General features: G+C 38.5%; 1 long non-coding RNA gene across 2 annotated transcripts in view; it reads right to left on the bottom strand.

The window, feature by feature from the left end:
* Positions 1–16,336, bottom strand: part of LOC102162145 — a 180,029-nt gene extending 163,693 nt beyond the window's left edge. For both annotated transcript variants that reach the window (XR_301909.3, XR_002342064.1), the window contains exon 1: positions 15,275–16,336. This is a non-coding gene — a long non-coding RNA (uncharacterized LOC102162145). The remainder of the gene's footprint in view (positions 1–15,274) is intronic.

Raw genomic sequence — 19,543 nt, 5'->3', positions numbered from 1 at the left:
TTCATATGGTTTCTCAAAGAAATTGGGCTGTATCAGTTGATAGACAGTGTTTAATAAAACACTAGTAAGAGAAAAAATTTATTCCTATCATTGCTAATGTAAAAAAAAAAGTAGAAAGCTGCTATGTAAATTCTAACCCTTCTGTCCTTGTGAACTCTACTTTGGGAATAAGGCAGACTTTCCTCTCCTGAAATTGTAGAATATTTTTGTATACAGTTAAGCAATGATGTGGGATTCTTTAACCTTGTTTTCCATAAAAACATCTAACAGCCTAATCAAAAGAATAAAGAAAGGCAAGATTCAAGATCTATCTCAGTCTGATAGGATTGTTCTATGGAGTGATGGCTGACTAATAGCTTTATTATTAAACCATGTAAGCAAAAGAAAGCACTACAGCTAAGAGAGAACTCAGATGGATCCGCTTTCAGCATGTAACTAAACCAGTGTGTAGAAACAAGTAATTAAAAGGACACAAAGCCCGTAATCAATTGTGCACCGGTTATCTTTGATTGCTCTTGCAAAGGACAAATTACACACAAGCCTCTTGAAAGCCTGCAGAAAAAAAGGTTCTATTATCTTCTTTTTGAAATATTTCTCCACAAAGACAAGGGCGTCCCTATTCCAGATCTCTTGGTTTAATTAAAAGGACACAAACATCAGATGATGTTGCAGCATATCGAATGTTTCCCTGTCAGTGCAATAGAGTGAAAGAAGAGCAAGAGGAGGGGGGAGAAAGGGGAAGGGGGGCCCCAGGGTGGGGGTGGGTTGGAAGAAATTTCTTTTCCATAAAGACTGTCCTTTTTCACTCTGACCATCTGTTTTCTCATGGTGAAAAGCCCCATTGCTGGTATCCTGGCATAACTTTGCATGTCTTTGTGCTTGGGGGACATTCAATCTTGCATCTGATACACGCTGATCTGTGACACTTCCTAACAAATGAGGCTTTGTTCAAACAAAGAGACTCCCTGATAGGAACTGTAAACTTGGAGCTTGATATCCTGTAGGAAAGGCAGGCTATGGCTGAGCTGGTACAGGAAATTCTCTCTGCAATGCAACACCCCCCTGCACACACACACACACACACACACACACACACACACACACCCACTCCTTTAGATCTTCCCAGACCTTCTCTCCTCTCTGTCTTCCTGTCAGATATGGCAGCCTTAGAGCACAGCTGCCTTCTCTGTTACAGGCTGACGCTCACATCCAATAATAATGGCACTTATTTGTATCGTTTCTTCATTTTACAAAATACTTTCATAACCATTATTAATCCATTTGAAACAGTAACCTCTTAAAGCCCAGTCCAAATGTGATCGTATCCAAGATAACTATTTTATAAACACTAACACCAAGTGCTGCTTATCTTTTTCTCCTTCTTGGTCCTTTCCCTGTTTCTTTTCTTCCTCCGTTCCCCACTAACTGGTACCCTTGAATTTGAGGTTCCCAACTTCAAAACTATCCATCTTTTCACCATACTATGTTTCTGTGGTCTGTTACTATTTAGATGGAATCTGTGAAAGAGAAAGTATAATGAGCTGCTGAATATGGATTGCAGTTCAGAGAAAGTAGCAGAGAAGTCCCCCGATCAGGAAAATACTGCTTGCTCTTTCTAGTTATGATTTGGAATCCTGCTAGAGTGTAATTAAGCATCCTTAGAAAGAATGCCACTTTTTCTTTCTCCCCATGAATATGCTGTGTCCTCTCCTTGACAAACTCCTACACACTCACTTAAGACCTACCTGAGAGTGCTTTCACTGCAGGCATTCCCCTCCTTCCTCTAGTCAGTTAATTGGTACTTCCTTTGTGTTCTCACTCCACTTTGCTTCCCACTCAGCACCGGTATGTAGCACACTGTAGTCTGAATTCTTTGTTTATGTATCTATCTCTCCTACTAAACTGTGAACCACAGGGCTGGAATGTGTATTTATTATTCATCCTTGTATATTTCCAGTATTTCACGAAGTGCCTGACCCATAATAGACTGCCAGTAATAGTATGTTGAATAAATAAATTTTGTTAAACACTGATACAGTTGGGAGGGAAGAAACAGGAAAATACGGGAAAACAGACTTCACTACATCCATCTACAAATTTTTCCTTGGCCTGGACCCATCGATCGGCCTTTTATTTCTTCCTCTTCAAAAATGTGAAGCAGGGTGTGATTCAGGAATTATCTTAAGACCTAGTTTCTAGATCACTACTTTTTTTTTACAAAGATGCAAGAATTGCAGAGAACTTAAGTTACCTTTTGAAATTTGTCTTTGATTACTTAGTAGACCTATTATCAAATATAAAAACTTTTTGGCCCTAATAAAGGCCCTGGAGTCACAGGAAAGAAAATTTGTCCAGTGGGGAGCACTTTAGCAGGAATATTTCTCAGGGAGGGCAGTGAGCTACACAAAAGAAAGTGGTCACGTAGACTTTCAATCTCACATAGACTTGCAATTACAAATTTTTTAGTTTTTCTGAACCTTGATTTCTGTAGCTACAAACTAAGAATATTAACACTAGCATGCCTCAATGGGATTTTATGTGGATTAATTAGGTATGACTGTATATAGGTTGGGAACATAAAGTACTGGATAAAATGATTAATATTCATAATTTTGAGGCTGGGTAGGATTTCAAAGGGTAATTTTGTGAGGCAAGTTGCAACTGCATTGTGTTTTTAAAGGGAAGAATGAATTCCCATTCATTTTGTCCCTTTTCTAATTTCTTCCCCTTATATGCTGGTAAAAATATAACAGACCACTGATGATTTAAAGTTTGGTAGCATATTGGAATTTACTTGAAAACAATGTTTAAGAGTAATATTGGTCAGTATCAAAGAATAGAGTAACTGTAGCTGCCTTGTTGTTGTAGCCAGTTTGAATATTTCCATAGGAAAACACGGGAAAGGATCACAAAGACAGCAGAACAAACCCTGTCCAGTAACTCACTCAATTAAAGGTAACGAATACTGAGTCTATCAGTGATCATCAACACATGTGGCTTTTGCTGTTTTCGTTGTTGAAAGTGTGGTAGCAAAGGAACGAATTCTGTTGGCAGAGCAGTAAGCACAACCAATGGATCTAGAATTTGGGGTTCAACTTATTGAGATGCCAGAAACACTTCCGAAGGTGTTTTACATTATGGAATGTTAGTTAGTTCATCATCCCAGGGGACTAGAAATGACTTTAATGTGAACCTATTCAGTTTGATTCTGTAGTAGTAGTAGCAGCTGCTGTAGCAGCACAGTAGTAGTAGCTGTAACAGTAGCTGACATGAATGCAGTGCTGCCTTTTTCTTTTCATTTTCTGTTCTGTATTATTGCATCTGATGCTCCTAAAATCCCGATTAAGGAGATAGGAGAGGGCTCAGTAAGTGGCATGTACAGACTGAAGAGTGCGGCACAGTCACATGAGTGACCCACCCTGGGAAAACTTTTGCCTTGGCATCAATGGAGCTTTATGTTCTGAGTAGACTTGTCAAATTTTCCAAACTTGCTTAACATGTGTGAAATGGGATTTTTTTTTTTTTTTGAGTGAATGAAGCTGTGGGGAACACTTTCCCCCAGGATTTTAAAAAAGAAATACTGATTTTTATTTCAAACTATTACTCAGTTTCCTTCCCTCTTTTCCATTCTCACTGTCAGTCCTGAAGGTCAAATTCTTATTACTGAACTTACTAGAGCAGTAGTTCTCAACCTTGGCAGCATAATAACACCTGTTTGGGAGCTTTAAAAATACTGATATCTAGATTGGAATCTCAGAGATTTTGATGTAATTGTTCTGGGATGTGCCTTGAGCACTGAGACATCAAAAGTGCCTCTGGTGATTCTAAAGTGTAGCCAGGGAGAGGAACCAATGACCACTGACCACCAGCTCTCCTCTGTGGAGTCTATCCTGCAAATCACTCACTTAGAATTAACTTAATAACCATAATAGTAAGTAGCTCCACTGTAGTCTTTCTAAAAGTACATCTCACCTCCATTTTTCCTCTTTGTATTCTCTATTCTTAATATAAATATTTCATCTTATATGGTTCGGGACTAAAAATGGAATGGATGATCAACAGAATAAAATTCCAGTGCCAGATGAATATTTCTTCAATAGCACTTTAATCATTTACTCATTCAGAAATTCTAAAACCTTGGCAAAGCTAAGTTCTCCAACTTTTTGACTAGCATTTTATAGTCTTCTCAACATTTTTCTTTTTGGCTACAGCATGCAGCAGCTTGATGTGGGATTTCAGTTCCCAGACCGAGGAACCCAGGCCACAGCAGTGAAGGCACTGAGTCCTAACCACCAGACCACCAGGGAACATCCCCGATATTCTTCAACATTTAAAAAATCTCATCTTACCTTTCCAGTTTGACTTCCTGCTTTCCAAACCTTACCAAACTGAACTATTCGCTCTGCCCACAAAATACCTCATAGTAACCCATCTCTGTGCCTCAGTTCCTTCCCTCTGCTGAGAAAGCCTTGAGCCAGCTCTAACTCTTTCAGTGTAAACCTTCCCTAATGTACCAATCAATAGGCCACTTTCTTTAAAAGAATTTTTTAGTTTTGATAAAAATGGATGCAAGTTCTTTTCTCAACTCCAGAACATTTATATTTCTATATCTTATGTCTTTCTCTGTGACTATGTGTGTATTTTATTCTATTTCTTTTTTCCTCCAATTGTACTGAAAGCTCCTCAATGGCCAAAATAAAATATGATTAGAGCTGCTTTAGAGTCAGATAAACTGGTTCAAATCTTGGTTCTACCTCCTCCTAGATACGTGATTTCTAGTAAATTATTTTACTCTCTGGGTTTTGTTTCTCTTATCTTTTTAATGGGAGAAACAATACCACCTTCTTATAGGGTTGTGGGGCAAATTAAATGAATTAATACTTGTGATATACTTAGACCAATTCCTTGCACAAAGTAAGCACCCAGTAAAAGTTAGCTCTTGGCAGATGCTTGCTTTATCTTGACAGAGACTAGGGCAGTATCTTGTATATTTTAGGCACTTAAAATATTTATCAAATGTACTAAATTCTTTGGAGCTTGAAAAGATCCCAAATAACCATACTATAAATATTTGAAGCTGATAATCTTCAAGTCATTTTTACCACTACTTGAAGGAGCATGGGGGCCAAAGTGACCTGATATTTTGTTAGAAAAAAATGGAAAACATAATTTTTAACAGGTTTGGTATCTTGTGTTGAAATTCTTTGGTCCCAGAGTTAGTGCTAGAGATTCACCTCTGTGAAATGCTAGAACTGCCAATCATAGTGATTTATTGCATACTCAATTCCACAGACATTTTAAAAAAATAGTTCAAAATCCAGAAGCCATTGGAATTCTTTAGCTTGAAACAGGTATGTGCAAAGAAACTAAATAGGCAAATTATGTACTCTGAGAACAAAACTTCTCAATATAGATTTCATTTAATAATATACACTTCATAGGTCTTTGGAGATAAGACTATAAATATGACTGTCAGATTTAACCAATAAATATTTTAACACCAGCACATCTCAAACTCATATGAATTTTTATTTCAGATGTCATAAAACTGAATTGCCCTTTAGCTTTTCGAGACAGAAAAAAAGAAATATAAAATGATCAAGTCAATGTCAAATACAACCACACAACCAGTTATTGGGATTTTCCCCCTCCTACATTGACTTTTGAAGTGTTTGAAGTGACTCTTTTTGAAATTAATAATTAACCCTTTTAAGGAGTTCTTCTTGCAGGTGGTGAGGGCAGTCAATGTTAAAGGAAAAAAGATAAGAATAGAGGACAAGTCCTGCCTGTCAGAGGCAAGGTGTTTACAAGGTAATAAGACACCACGGGGATCAGACTGTGTGGTACTTGTACCCTAGATGTTAATGTGATCTTTGTCTTCAGCTATTTCCCAGGGAATCTTGTCAATAAATTAATTCTGGAGATGATGTTTGTGTAACAGTAGAATAGTAAAAGTCTGAAGTAACAGTTTATAGCTACAGAGAAAGGGAGAAAGAAAATGAAGGAGGGAGGGGGAGGGAGGGGGAGAGAGAAGCAGCGAGAGAGAGGGAAAGAGGGAGATTGGTATTAGAGTCAAGTGGGTCTTTTCAGAACAATGCTGAAGACAGTATACCTTTCAGGAGTCATATATTAAAAAGAGCATTTAGGGATTTATTTTGTTTTGAGTTTTTTATAATTAACTTTTGTTTTTGCCTTTGTTGACTGAGTTCTCTTTGTTCAGAGAATTTATTCATGGGATTGCACTCAGATAAGCAATGGAAGATCCAGCATTTACACTTCTGATCTTTATCAGATCATTATATAGGGTTAATTATGTGCCAGGCACATCACTCTAAGTTTTACTAAAATACAATTACTAATATGATCTTCAGACTAGCCCTATGAGGTTGATACTCTTATTATTCCCATTATATGGATAAGGTAAATGAGGCCCAAAGAGGTTAAATATCTTTCCCAAGGTCACTGAGCAGGGCAAGGAAAAGGACTCAGGCTCTCTGACTCTAGAAGACAGGCTCATAAACAATGAATTATGTTGCTTTGGAAGGAAAGACGCAGTTATCACCGTAGCAGTCACAGAAAGATCCCCGTGCAGTTTTAGGGTTTTGATATCATTATGTAATCCTGAATAGGAAAGTAGGAGATATTGGTGCTAACCTGACAAAGGAAAGGATTTAATTTTTAAAAATACAGCAAAGTAACATCAAGAATTTAAATTGACTGTAAAGTTAGGGCAAAGCCTCAAAGTATTTTGGCCCAGGGCCTGCAATGACCTATGGGAGGAGCTGGTGGCTCAGGGAAAGGCATACAGTGTATGTAGAGGTGTGGCTTTATGAGAAAGTGGCAAAGGTACAAGTAGGAGAGAGAGCACTAAAAGCCAGAAGTGCATGGATTCAGGAAGGTCACTGTGTTACATCTGAGAATGCTTTCACATACCCTAGAGACCATCCCCTTCTCCTTAACTTTCGTCAAAGTAGGAAAACTATTATAAGGATATTTTAGAGCAGATAACTGTTGGATGCCTAGAGTTAAATCCTCTTTCCACAATTAACTGGCTTTATGGCTTTGGTCCAGATATAACATTTTTCTTGATCACAGTTTTCCCACTGGTAAGACAGGGTTAACAATAGTATTTGCCTAGGGTTATTGTGAGAATTATATGAGATCCTCATGTGAACCACTCCCAGCACAATGAGTACTTAATAGTACTTTTTGTCTTTTTCTTTCTTTCACGACATTTGATGTCATGAATACAATTTTGTATTCCACAAATATTTATCTTCTGTTGACTGGGTGCTGGGATGTACAATGATAAACAAAAAAAAATAGTCTCTGGCTTAGGGAGTTTAAAAGATATTCACGAACTACACAACACATGCAAAAATCTGTTAAATGTTCTAACAAATAAATAAGAAAACTACAGAAGTGAAGTCAAATGTCCTATGATAGCTCTTATATGTGCAATCTAAAAAAATGATACAAAAGAGCTTATTTACAAAACAGAAACAGACTCATAGACTTCAAAAACAAACTTATGGTTATCAAAGGGGAAAGGCGGGAAGGAGGGATGGATGCGGGTTTGGGAGTGGCCTAGGCACATTATTGTATATGGAATGGATGGTCAACGGGCACCTGCTGTGCAGCACAGAGAATTCTACCCAATATTCTGTGACAACCTACATGGGAAAAGAATCTGAAAAGAATGGATATGTGTATGTGTAAAACTGAATCACCTTGTTGTACAGTAGAAATTAATGTAACGTCATAAGTCAATTATACCTTGATAAAATTTTTAAAAATAAAAATGTAATAAAAATAAATAAAATTCAAAGTCATTAAAAGAAAAAAACAAGTTTTAAAGATCCATAAATCTTGATAAAAGGCACTAACTGTTCCCTGCCATGTGTGTCTCTGGGACATCTCCTGCACTGTGGCGGATGTTGTCAGGAAGGGTTCTGCACCCTGTTTATACACTGGATGTTTCACAGTATAGGCACAGGCGGAGACGTCCTTGAGAAAAGCAAACCCTTTCTCTTTGCTTATGCCCAAAGGATATCAAATATCCACTTTGAAGGGGAGGCATGATGGAAAGAATGGGTTAACACACACAGTTTCCTTAATTATGGTAACAAGATCATATCTAAGACTTCTAAGGCCTAAATCATAATTCCTGGGTAGCATGTCACAAAGGTTCTTTGTACGTTTTACAAAAAAGTTTCAGTTCGTATTTGCCAATATGCTTCATAGGAAGATAGGAGAAGTCAATTTTAAATATTTAATGTGATTTCTGTTGCTTCATGTCCTGCCTTTCAGCCTACCTCTGATTTTAGCCACAGCTGCAGTGTAGACTTTTATGCAATCTTAGCTTCAGGCTGACAACATCCTACACTAAAGCCTCCTCCTGTATCTTCCTACTTTCTACCAGAAACCCACTCCAAAGGCACAGCTCCCAGTCAGCCCATGGATAAAACCAGTCCAGGAACTTCCAGGAGTTACTGTCCCCAGGTGAGCTGCTGGGTATACTTGGCCTCCCATCTTTTTAAGAGAACAATTGTGGGACATACTCTCATACTCTTAGAAATCTGATTGAACTGAACCAACTACATTTACTTATACATATATAAAATATACACATATATAATTTTTTCTCCTTCCCTGATTTAATCTCCTTGCTCCTTACTCCTGTTTTTGAGGTCATCCCCAAGTAAATTCTCTGCATCCAATGTATCTAAGTCTTTGTCTTAAGCTTTACATGGGCAGAGTCCATAATAAGATATAAAGATCTTGACACCTAGGTGATTAATAGTCTCAAACTAGTTAACTAAACTGAGTAAAGGGAAGTGGGTATATTAGGAAATCTGAGTGTTTCACTCAGTGAGATTGTGAGTAGAGATCATCAATGGAATCTCCTTTCACACCAAATGACATTATAGAGACATACAAGGTAGCATGCATTACAACTTCTAGGAAAAAACCCCCTAAGTGAACTCATCCTTCTGAGAGGTGTTCAGTAGCTACATATTTTTATAATAGGAACAAAAATATTGTATTTTAAATACATAAAAGGAAAATTTAAATTGTTTCTTTCTTCTCAGTAAACAGTTTTGAGTCCTAACTGAAGTTGTGTTAAAAAGACTTAAAGACATATGGGCCACTTTCACTTAGTTTGAATCAATAAGACTGACATAATGGCCTCATTCTTCTTTGGCTGCTTTATGACAGCTGCTTGTGTTAGAATGTCAATGAAAGCCTGCGACAGCAATATAAAAGCTATCATATTGATTATGACAAAAGCTTTGAGCTGATTAGAAGAAAAGTACACAGTGCAAAGTATCACTCTTATCATTTTACAATCATTATAGAAAAAGACTACAATGATTATCATTAGCAAAGCTGTTTACATCATGGTGTATGAAACTGACAGATATATAACCCAAACCGATGCAACTGATAGAAGTTAAAGATAGAGCAAATACACCTGCTCTGAATTAAGAGAATAATAAAATGATAGGATCCTTTCTGAAAAGTGGTCTATGTACTTTTGCATCCTTAAATTTGAAGTTATTAATGAACATGATTATACATCAGTTTTAAGTTACCAATTGGTAAGTTAAAGAATTTCATTTTAGATCCATTTACTGGCTTTCCCTATTTGAGCTATAGTGATGTCACTCCTGATATGCATAATGCATTTTAGATTACCTATGACTCTAAGAAAGCCCCATGACAACCTTTAAAAAAATGATCACCCTAGAAATGATAATCAATCATTTTGATATTCTAAGTTTATGGGAACATTAGCAGAGCAAAATTAAGGCAAGCCTAAATAATTTGACATCATGGAATTTCCCTTGGAATAAAACCAGAAAATGAATTTGGCCAAAAGTTGTTGAAGTCTCTTGAAGTAAATCAGCAGAAGAGATGTTCTCTGAGTATTATGGGGAAATCTGGTCAGTGTCATGAGGCTGTCATTCCTTTTAAAGTTGCTGGAGAACTCTGTTCATTCTCTGTATTTGGTAGATGTTTGAGAATTTATCTGAGTGTTTTTTATGAAAGGGGGATGTTTGAGGCAGAGAATTTGAAAGAAAATTGCCATGTAACAAATGACCTGAGAATTGTTAAATACTGAAGTTCCGTTAACTTCAGATGTTTCTGCTGTGAACAAATGGCTTTCTGTGGAAGCTGCCTCTTAAATGGGCAGGGCTATTTGTCTCAAAGGATATGAAAGATATTACTCACTAATACTGCTGGTTCTTCAATCCTTCTGGGAGTATTGGAGGACTGCATATCTTTTCTCCATTAAAGCTAGGCAAACATCTGACATGCTCTGATCCAGAAAATGAGAGTAAAGTAACTGGTATCATCTGTGACCTAAAGCACAGAAGAGCATGTGCATGATTCTTTGTTCTCTTCTTCACTCTGCTAAAAACTGAAGGCTCTACTTGTGGTTGCCTGATGGGAGGGGGAAGGAGTGGGAGGGATCGGGAGCTTGGGTTTATCAGACATAACCTAGAATAGATTTACAAGGAGATCCTGCTGAATAGCATTGAGAACTATGTCTAGATACTCATGTTGCAACAGAAGAAAGGGTGGGGAAAAAACTGTAATTGCAATGTATACATGTAAGGATAACCTGACCCCCTTGCTGTACAGTGGGAAAATAAAAACACAAAAAAACAAAAAAACTGAAGGCTCTGTGAGATAGCAGCACATAGGAAGCTAAAGCCTTTATGTACCTCTTCCCTGAGTGACTGCCATAAACCAAATTCCCCTCTTGACCTATATGGGGCATGCTCTGTGCATGGGAAATAGACTTTTGCTATTAAGCATTCCATATATTAAGTCATTGAAATATTGGTGGTTTTTGTTACTGCACATGAACTAGCCTATACTGACTAATACATAGGATTTATTTTAAAAGGAACTGTTAATGTGAATGAGCCACCTGGGATTGAAATTAGTGCTAATATATAGAATACATGGGCGTAATATATAATTAACTGTAACACTACCTTCATTAAGATTTATCTTGTGTGCAACCTTCATGCTTATGGCAAGATAATATTCCAGGGAAGAATAAAATCCAAGTTAGTCACATTTTTCAGTGATAAGAACATAATAGGTACTCAGAAAATGTTATTTGAATTGAGTTAGGTTATATGAGAAAGCAAGTGTACAAAGAAAGAGGTTATTCTGGCCACGTAACATCCTATACCACAGGGAAAAAATCTGAGGGAGAAAGACAAAATCATGAGATAAAGAAAGGCATCATAAGCAGTAGAAGTGATACATACATAGCCGTAATGTAAGTAGATTCAGACCAGAAAAATGGAAGTACTCTGATTGAGCCAACCCAAAGTCTGAGAAAAGGTAAACCTGGTTGTTTTTCATGTTTCAGAGGTCTTACTGTAGCTATGTCTATGTGATATCAAAAGTTTGATCAAGTTCCTTATTGCTTTTACAAACCTGATTGGTTTTTTTTCCCTATCAAACTGATCGATCCCTGTTATATGGAGAGAATGATTTTGGTTTTTTTCTCTCAGAGTTGTGTGTCATATCTAATCATGTGCCTTATCTCACATAGGTTGGTAGTAATCATTTTTTGTGGTTAAAAAAGTTTTTTTCAATATCATCAAATTTTAAAAAATCAAGAATAATATAAGAACATTCAAAACATTGGTACTTCCCCTTTTTAATGTTTGTATTCCATCAAACTTTCCATGAGGGCAGGAATGATGGTCTATTCACCACAGAATCCCAAGGATCTAGCATAATGCCTTGGATACATGAGATGCTCATTACCTTTTGAACGAATGTGTGAATTTACATAGCAAGCTTCTAAGCTCCATTTGATATGGTGCTACTTTATCTTTTTGGTTCTATTACCATTAGGCTCCCTCACATACCATGCCTTCTACAAACAGATCTGCATAGAAGCTTTACCCCATCTTTGTTCTCTGACTTACTATTCTTTCCTCAATACATTCCCATCTCTCAGCCTCACACTAATAGATAACTTCTATGGCTAAGCACTTTTCATATATTTTGCCTTTCCCTAAAATAAAATATATAAAACTACAAAGGAAGTACCATTAGTGTTATTAGTAATAACACAACTGCACAGATGAGGAAAATAAGGCTCAGAAATGTAAGATATTTTACTTATTTGAGACCCCTAGGTCCCCAACCACAGGGCTGCTAAGATCTACCTCCTTACGTAACCATGATCCCTAACCACCTTGCACACTGCTAGCCTCTGTTGTTCTTCCTTCAAGCCTCATTCAAACACCACTTCCTCCATAAAACTTTTTATTGTGTTGATCTTCACTGATCTTTTGTTCCAAACACCTGTTACCCTTAAACTCAGCACCATGCTGTCCACTCTTACTATTTCTGTATATATTTTGTGTGTATTAATTTTATGACTCCAAGGCTTTTGAGATCTTAAAGCCTTGAGTAGGAATTGAGCACTACTTCTTTTGTATATTCTAGTGTCTAGCACAATACAGATAATCAAGAAAAACTTCCTAGATAACAAGGTGATAAAGAATAAAATAATATTAAATTTGCTATGTTTATCCAGGAATTCTCATTTAGAAATTTTCCTCAAGGCTGACAAGGAAAGATCTAGACTTTGCTTTTGACATCCTTTATTTAAAAAGTTAACTTCCTGCCACTCAGAAACTCAAGATTTGGAATTGTTAGAAATAGTTTGGATGAAATAGGCTGCCTTTTCAAGACAAGGCAATAACTGTTATTTCCAGTCATTAAAGATATTTAGGAACAAAGGAATCAGCTGACAACTTGTGACTGGTGCAATCAGAGAAGCCGGAGATTGGGATGTTTATTTTTACACATTGGGAAGGAATAAGCAAGGATTAGCCCACAAGTTTGACACCTTGGATGTACTCAGGGGCTTTGCATCATATCACATGAACATAATGCCTCTCTTCATGTCCCCATAGAATTAGGCAGAGATACAGAAGAAAGCCCCAGGCCAGAGCTCTGAACATAAACTGGATCTAAGCCTTAATAACCGAATCTGATCATATAAACAACTCAGAACAAGTGAAAAAGTGCCAAACTTATCTTTGTGAGTTTCCTTGTGAGTTGAAGATATACTAGAACAATTATGTATTTAGATTATGAAAAGGTAATGAAACTGAAGCTAATTTAAGCAAATGATTCAAGATTCCAAAATACGTAAAACTACAAGATTGTTTAGCTTTGCAAAAGTAAAAACAAAATAAAAGGAGCCCTTGGTTAGGTCTGATGTTCCTTAAATGTATTACAAAATATTCTGCCACGTTAACTTAAATCACAGATTCGAATTTAAACCAAGTCAGGAGTAAATGACAGTTATTACCTAAAGGTTTTTTTGTGGTCTTTGTAAAACAAAGCCACAATTTAAGTTCATTCTCAATGCAAAAATGTCCACTCTAACTGCCAATGCTTTAGGCTGAGGCCTTAAATAACTCACAAATTAGGTGAAAGTATACAGTTCTTATATATATGCAAATTTCTAATGGGAAAAATATTTTTTATGATGAATTGACTTCAAAATAGAGACTTACTTAAAAATCACAGAGTTTGGAGTTCCCGTCGTGGCACAGTGGTTAACGAATCTGACTAGGAACCATGAGGTTGTGGGTTCGGTCCCTGCCCTTGCTCAGTGGGTTAAGGATCTGGCATTGCCGTGAGCTGTGGTGTAGTTACAGACGCAGCTTGGATCCCACGTTGCTGTGGCTCTGGCATAGGCCGGTGGCCATAGCTCTGATTAGACCCCTAGTAGCCTGGGAAATTCCATATGCCGCGGGAACAGCCCAAGAAATGGCAAAAAGACCAAAAAAAAAAAATCACAGAGTTTGTGTGGACACATGGGAATTGCTAGTCCAGGTCAGATGCATGTCCACTTTGGGCAGTACGATCTTGCTAACAACACTCCAGATATCATGCCATGGGGGAGTAGCCCAGTCTTCCTACTACCAATTTATGGTCACTATTAACTTGCTGAAACTTCTTGAGGGTCATTATACTTTTGTCATTATCATCTGCAAAGTACAATACCTGTTATCCCTACCACTTTTTTGATTCACAAGACACCAGAATGGAGATGGTTACCTGAGGGACTTCTCTATATGATCTGTTTTACTCTTACCCTGTTATAGGCTTCAAGTCCCCTTCAAGGAGATTAAACCCAAGAGGCTCTGGCCAAGTCTCATTGTAATACCCTTTCCCCCACCTTGACCAGCCTGGGCTGCTCACTCCCTGCCAGAGAAGGAATGTCACCCCTTCCTCACCAGGCCACCATATAACTGTTCCCCATGCAAATAAGGTGTCCTGCCCAAGACCAATCAGAACATCAAATTGGGTCTCCACTTAGGTCTGCATTGTGGGGTATAAAGACTATTGCAGGGTGAGTCAGGCCCTCTTTTTAACCTGTGCACATGTGAGTTCTTTCTTTCTCTCTGAAAATGTACTTCTACTTCAATAAATTTGTAAAAGGTCTGCCATTCCAGTGCTTTGCTATGGCGAGACAAGGACTGAGGAAGCTGTGACCGTATCAACCTCTCCCACCACCCTTCTGTCCCTTGCTTGTTCTGTCTTCTGGACCCATTGTGCAGATTCATACAACCTTGCAGCCAAGGTTGCTTGTATTTGGAGAATTTATTTACACCTCACATAAATCTGTAGTCCTCAATCATATCGTCAATTCTCAGGCTACATGGTCTTTATATCTTTACATTTTACTAGTTGACTAGTTTCTATGACTGTTGCTCATCTCGTTGTTGTTCTAAATCTAGACCTTCTCAAGTTCCCTGTCTATAAAATGATTGAATGCTATGGTGTAGTTCAGGTCACCTGGTAAGAAGTCCAGGTAAAGTTATTCATGTAAGGGAATGAGGGAAGAAGTATCTGTGAAGGATAAAAAAAGACATGGAACAGAAGTAGGCACAGAGTGCCTCAGACCATAATGCAGGTCTGACACCTGGAAAGCAGACAGGGAAAGGAGAATTTGGTAGGAACAGCCTCATACTGCAGTGCAGTTGGGAAGAAGTAACATTCAGTTCAGATCAAAAGTGACCCATTAAAGAAGTTCCCCATGGGGTAAGAATGGTCCAGCTCTGGCATCCTTACAGTGCGCCACCTTTATCTACCAAGGGTCCATGAAGAGCATGTCCTCAGTGTGAATGCTGTGATGGATGGGTAGCAGCTGAAGCTCTTCCTAAATACACTCAGGGAAGATTCTCCCTGGAAGGGAGATCTAGTAGCTCACCTTCATGGCTTCCATAATCAACCCTTTGTGCTGCACAGATCCACTTCTTCATCTGTGTCTGGGGCCCAGCTTCTTCAAAGTTCCTGGGATTTCTCTTCCTAAGGAATAAATTAGAAGATGGTGGATAGTGGGATGAACAGAGCTGCTTCATTTGGTCTCAAGTCTGCATCAGATATTGTATTCCCTCTCCACTTTTCATTGAAAATGCACCTCATTCATAGTTATCTTCTTGCCAAGGCTTTGTAGTTAACCTGGTGGTGTGACCAGACAAATCTTCATTCTTCATGGGTCTGAGCCCTTGCTAGTCATTTCTTTCTGAGGTCAGGGTTGCTGCATGTGTGCACTCACAACTGGGCAAGGGAGTATCAAGAAGTTCAAATAGACCACCTGGGTTCCCCACGTCCCCTTTCTGTCCCCACTATGTCTAAACAGCACCACCTCCTTTTACTGATCAGGGTCAGTTACCTTTGCTATGTCATGTGGGTTTCCATGGCTGTGGATCAGGTACTTTGTCAGTACCTGGACAGTGGTCCTGCCTGAGAATTGTGGGCAGGTAAAGTAAACTCATACCTGAAATCAGTATTTTTTTCTAAGGACCAACTGTCAGTCTTTTCAAGATAAAAAGGGATCCAAAGTAGTCAAACTGCCCCAAAGTGACTTGCTGGTCTCCTAGAGGAATAGAGCTATATTGGGGACACAGCACTCATGGCAAGTTGGACATTCAGGGATGACAGTAGCTAAGTAGGCCTGGAGAAATATGAGTCCCTATTAGGTCCTTGTGTAGGTTCCAATGCTGCCACCTTGGTGTCAGGTGTCCCTGAATTCTTAAAGAATTTTTCTCCTACCTTCCCGAATGCAGGTGTCTAACCAAGGCTTCCAGTGACCTAGGTATCTCCTGCTCATCCTGCCTGATAAGCATGAAGTCAATGATGTAATAGATCAATGTCTATTGGATATTGGAATGTCTAGACAGCCCATATCTACTTGGATGGTACTCTGACAGAGGCAGAGGAGTTAACTTAATAGAGTTATCACAGCCCAGGAATAAAACTGTACATGAATATTTTTGTCTATTCCATGAAAATGCATTTGGGTCTGATTTTTTTTTCCTAACTGAGGTAGAAAAGAGGCCTTGTTAATATATTCTAGCAATGAAACTGTGTTTGGTCCTCCAGATGTGACTATGGCAACTACTCAGCTGAGCTTCTGGTAGAAAATAACCATTTTCCCTGATCTATTCAGTTTCTGCAGGAGACAAACTGGTGGATTACACAAAGGTATGCTAGAAACCGTAGTCCTAAAACATTTAGGTCTTTAATGACAGCAATAATCTCTACCATCCTTCCATGATATGATATTATTCAGATTTACTTTCTTGGCTGAGGGGTGAGGGTAGTTTTAAAGGCTTTCACTTAGCTTCTCCCACTATGGTAATGCTTACTCCACAGTCCAAGGATGCAATGTGAGGGATATTCTAACTCTGAATCCTATCTATACACTCAAAGCAAATGACTGCTTGATATGTCTGTGAATTTACTCAGTGGCTAGGACTGCTAGAGTGGATAAAATCCACCATGCTAAGTTGGATTTTATCAAATATTCCATTTAGTACCTGACTTCCTCTCTAATGAAAGTGTTATAATGATGGTTATATCTCCAAGTATCAATGTCAATCAATTCAGAATGTTATATCCTATTGTCTTCAAAATGTTGGTCCCAGTAATCAGTCATCTGAGTAAATGGCTACAGGTTCCTTTGTGGAAGAACTAAGTTAGTTTTTACCATTTAGAGTTGTCAGTGTTGTAAGATCTTTCTTCTTGGGGACCCATTTTAATAAGTGGATTCTGTTTCTGAAAACTGACCCAGATTCAAGAAATAAAAGGGGGGGGGGACAGTCTTTAAGGCATTAGACTGCTGTGACCCCCTTTTCCTGGCAAAGCAATAAAGCTATCTTTTTCTCCTCCTCCCCACCCCCCAAAAAAAGAAATGAAAAAAAGAAATGTGACTTTTTATTGGAGTGACTGACCTTAGCTTCTGGCTCTTTCACTGTTGTTAGATATTAAGGAGTATTGCTGCTGTCGGGGCCATTTATCTTCTAGGGTGTGCCAGCCTATTAACCATCTTCACAAGTCCTTGTGAATTAACTCCCCATGGCTACGTCTCTACTCTTGCCTGTTATTATAGTTGTTATCCCTTGGCTTCTGGCCATTAAGTGCCACCTCCTGGCCTCTACTGGCTATTAATGAGCCAGGCTCTGTGACCACTTCTCCTAATGTCAGCCCTGGACAGCAGAAGTAGCCACCACTGAACTTTGTGAGGCTGATACCTGCCTCCCAGTGCATTCTTGGGAGCCTTGGTAAAAACTGGGTCTTCTGAGCCGTCTCCTGGAGCATAATCCTGGGTTGAATGTTTGTTACCACATGCCTACTTCTTAGAGTCTTTTTACTCCATTTTCCTAGCTGTTATGTCAACTCAAGCATTTCAGCTTTGCTCAGCAACTACTGGGGCAACTATTTTCTCTAGGCTTCTAAAAGTCTTCCTAGCAGTGAGTTTTCCCTGAGTCATGGGGTTCTTGCCAAGATATTAAACCTGTGTCACAGGAAAATGTCCCCAATTCAATAAACTATTATTCTTTCAGTCTTATGCTCAAGATCTCTTGATTAAGCACCCTCATAATCCAGTTTCAGGAGATTCCTGGCTCTTGCTGGTCCACGCCTTCTAATTTTTGATGTTTCTTTGGTTTGTGTGGTATTTCCTGCCTTACTTTGCCTTCACCTCAGCAGCTAGATTATGCTGGGATCGAACTCTTATGCTCAGGCTGGTGGCCAGGAGAGGGAGTGAGAAGAAATTCTGAGGGGCACTTGTCATTTTGCTGGGGAGAGGCCTCTGCAGCAACACACACACAGGCTAAGTGCCATCTCTCATGAGGGGGTATCACTCCTGCAAGCTCCGTAGTTTCAGGATAGTTTGCAGAGCCTCAATCCTTCTGGGCAATTTTTCCTATCCCTTATCTCAGTACCCTAAATTTTATCAATCTGGCCCTGAATTTAGCATAACAGGCCTTCCAGAACTGGTCATTTAAACGATTCTGGAGCTCTATGACCCTAACTCTTGGGACCTTTGCCTTGTCTTTAATTGTGTCAGCCTTTGCACTGCATAAGAGAAAGGCTTTTCTAAAGCTACTAAAGAGGCCCTCTGACTTATACACTTAGCATTTAACTCTTTGTTAACTGATTTAAGTTTCTCATTGTACTTTGGCAGGGTGTCATTGCAACTGAGTAGTAACTGCCAAGGTTACTGATGAAACTTAGTAGGAATAAGTCAATTCTGCTGAACTTACTGGCATTTTTTTTTTTTCACCATACATTTCAACAAGGAAAGATCTTAAGCATAGTTTTAAGAAATATCACTGCGTTTACCCTGGGACATCTCTGAATATGGCTGGTTTAATTTGTAATTCTCTATGGGAGAGGTAAAAAAATTGAAACTTTTACATAAAAATGAAATATGGTGTGTCTTGTTGGAGATAAGTAACACTTTTTATAATGAAAACTCATAAGAATATATTATACACAATCAGGCCAAAAGAGAGGGCCTGAAAATCAAAAAAAAAAAAAAAAAAAAAAAGAATGGATTTGGGTAAGCTGCAAAATCAAGTCAAGTTGTAAATCCAGAAGCTTCATTTAACAATTTAGCAAAAGACAGACTAGTGGAGTGTTTTATCAGCTGGAAAATGAGGAAAGAATTTTATTTTTTTATTTTTTATTGTTTGTCTTTCTGTCTTTTCTAGGGCTGCTCCTGCGGCATGTGGAGGTTCCCAGGCTAGGGGTCTAATCAGAGCTGTAGCCACCAGCCTACATCACAGCCACAGCAACACCAGATCCAAGCTGCGTCTGCGACCTACACCACAGCTCAAAGCAATGCCAGATCCTTAACCCACTGAGCGAGGCCAGAGTTTGAACCCGCAACCTCATGGTTTCTAGTCAGATTTGTTTCCACTGCACCATGACGGGAACTCCAGGGGAAAAGCATTTTAGATTAGACAGAAGAATTGTGTCAAGAAAGAATATTTAAGAGTTCATGATTTAGCAGGAACAAATACAGAAGGGGGCACTGAGTGAACCAGTAAAAACTGGCAATCATAAACTAGCAAATCAACATTTTAAAGAGAGAAAGTAAGTACCAGAGATATGTCTGTTTTTACCTCCTGTACATCAGTGGAATCTAGATAGAAGATCCAGAAAGCACTGGACAAAGTAAACAATACTT

Source organism: Sus scrofa, chromosome 2 (assembly GCF_000003025.6).
Source record: "Sus scrofa isolate TJ Tabasco breed Duroc chromosome 2, Sscrofa11.1, whole genome shotgun sequence".
Taxonomy (NCBI): domain Eukaryota; kingdom Metazoa; phylum Chordata; class Mammalia; order Artiodactyla; family Suidae; genus Sus; species Sus scrofa.
Note: the sequence above shows the minus strand (reverse complement) of the source record. Positions and strands in the feature narration are given on the sequence as shown.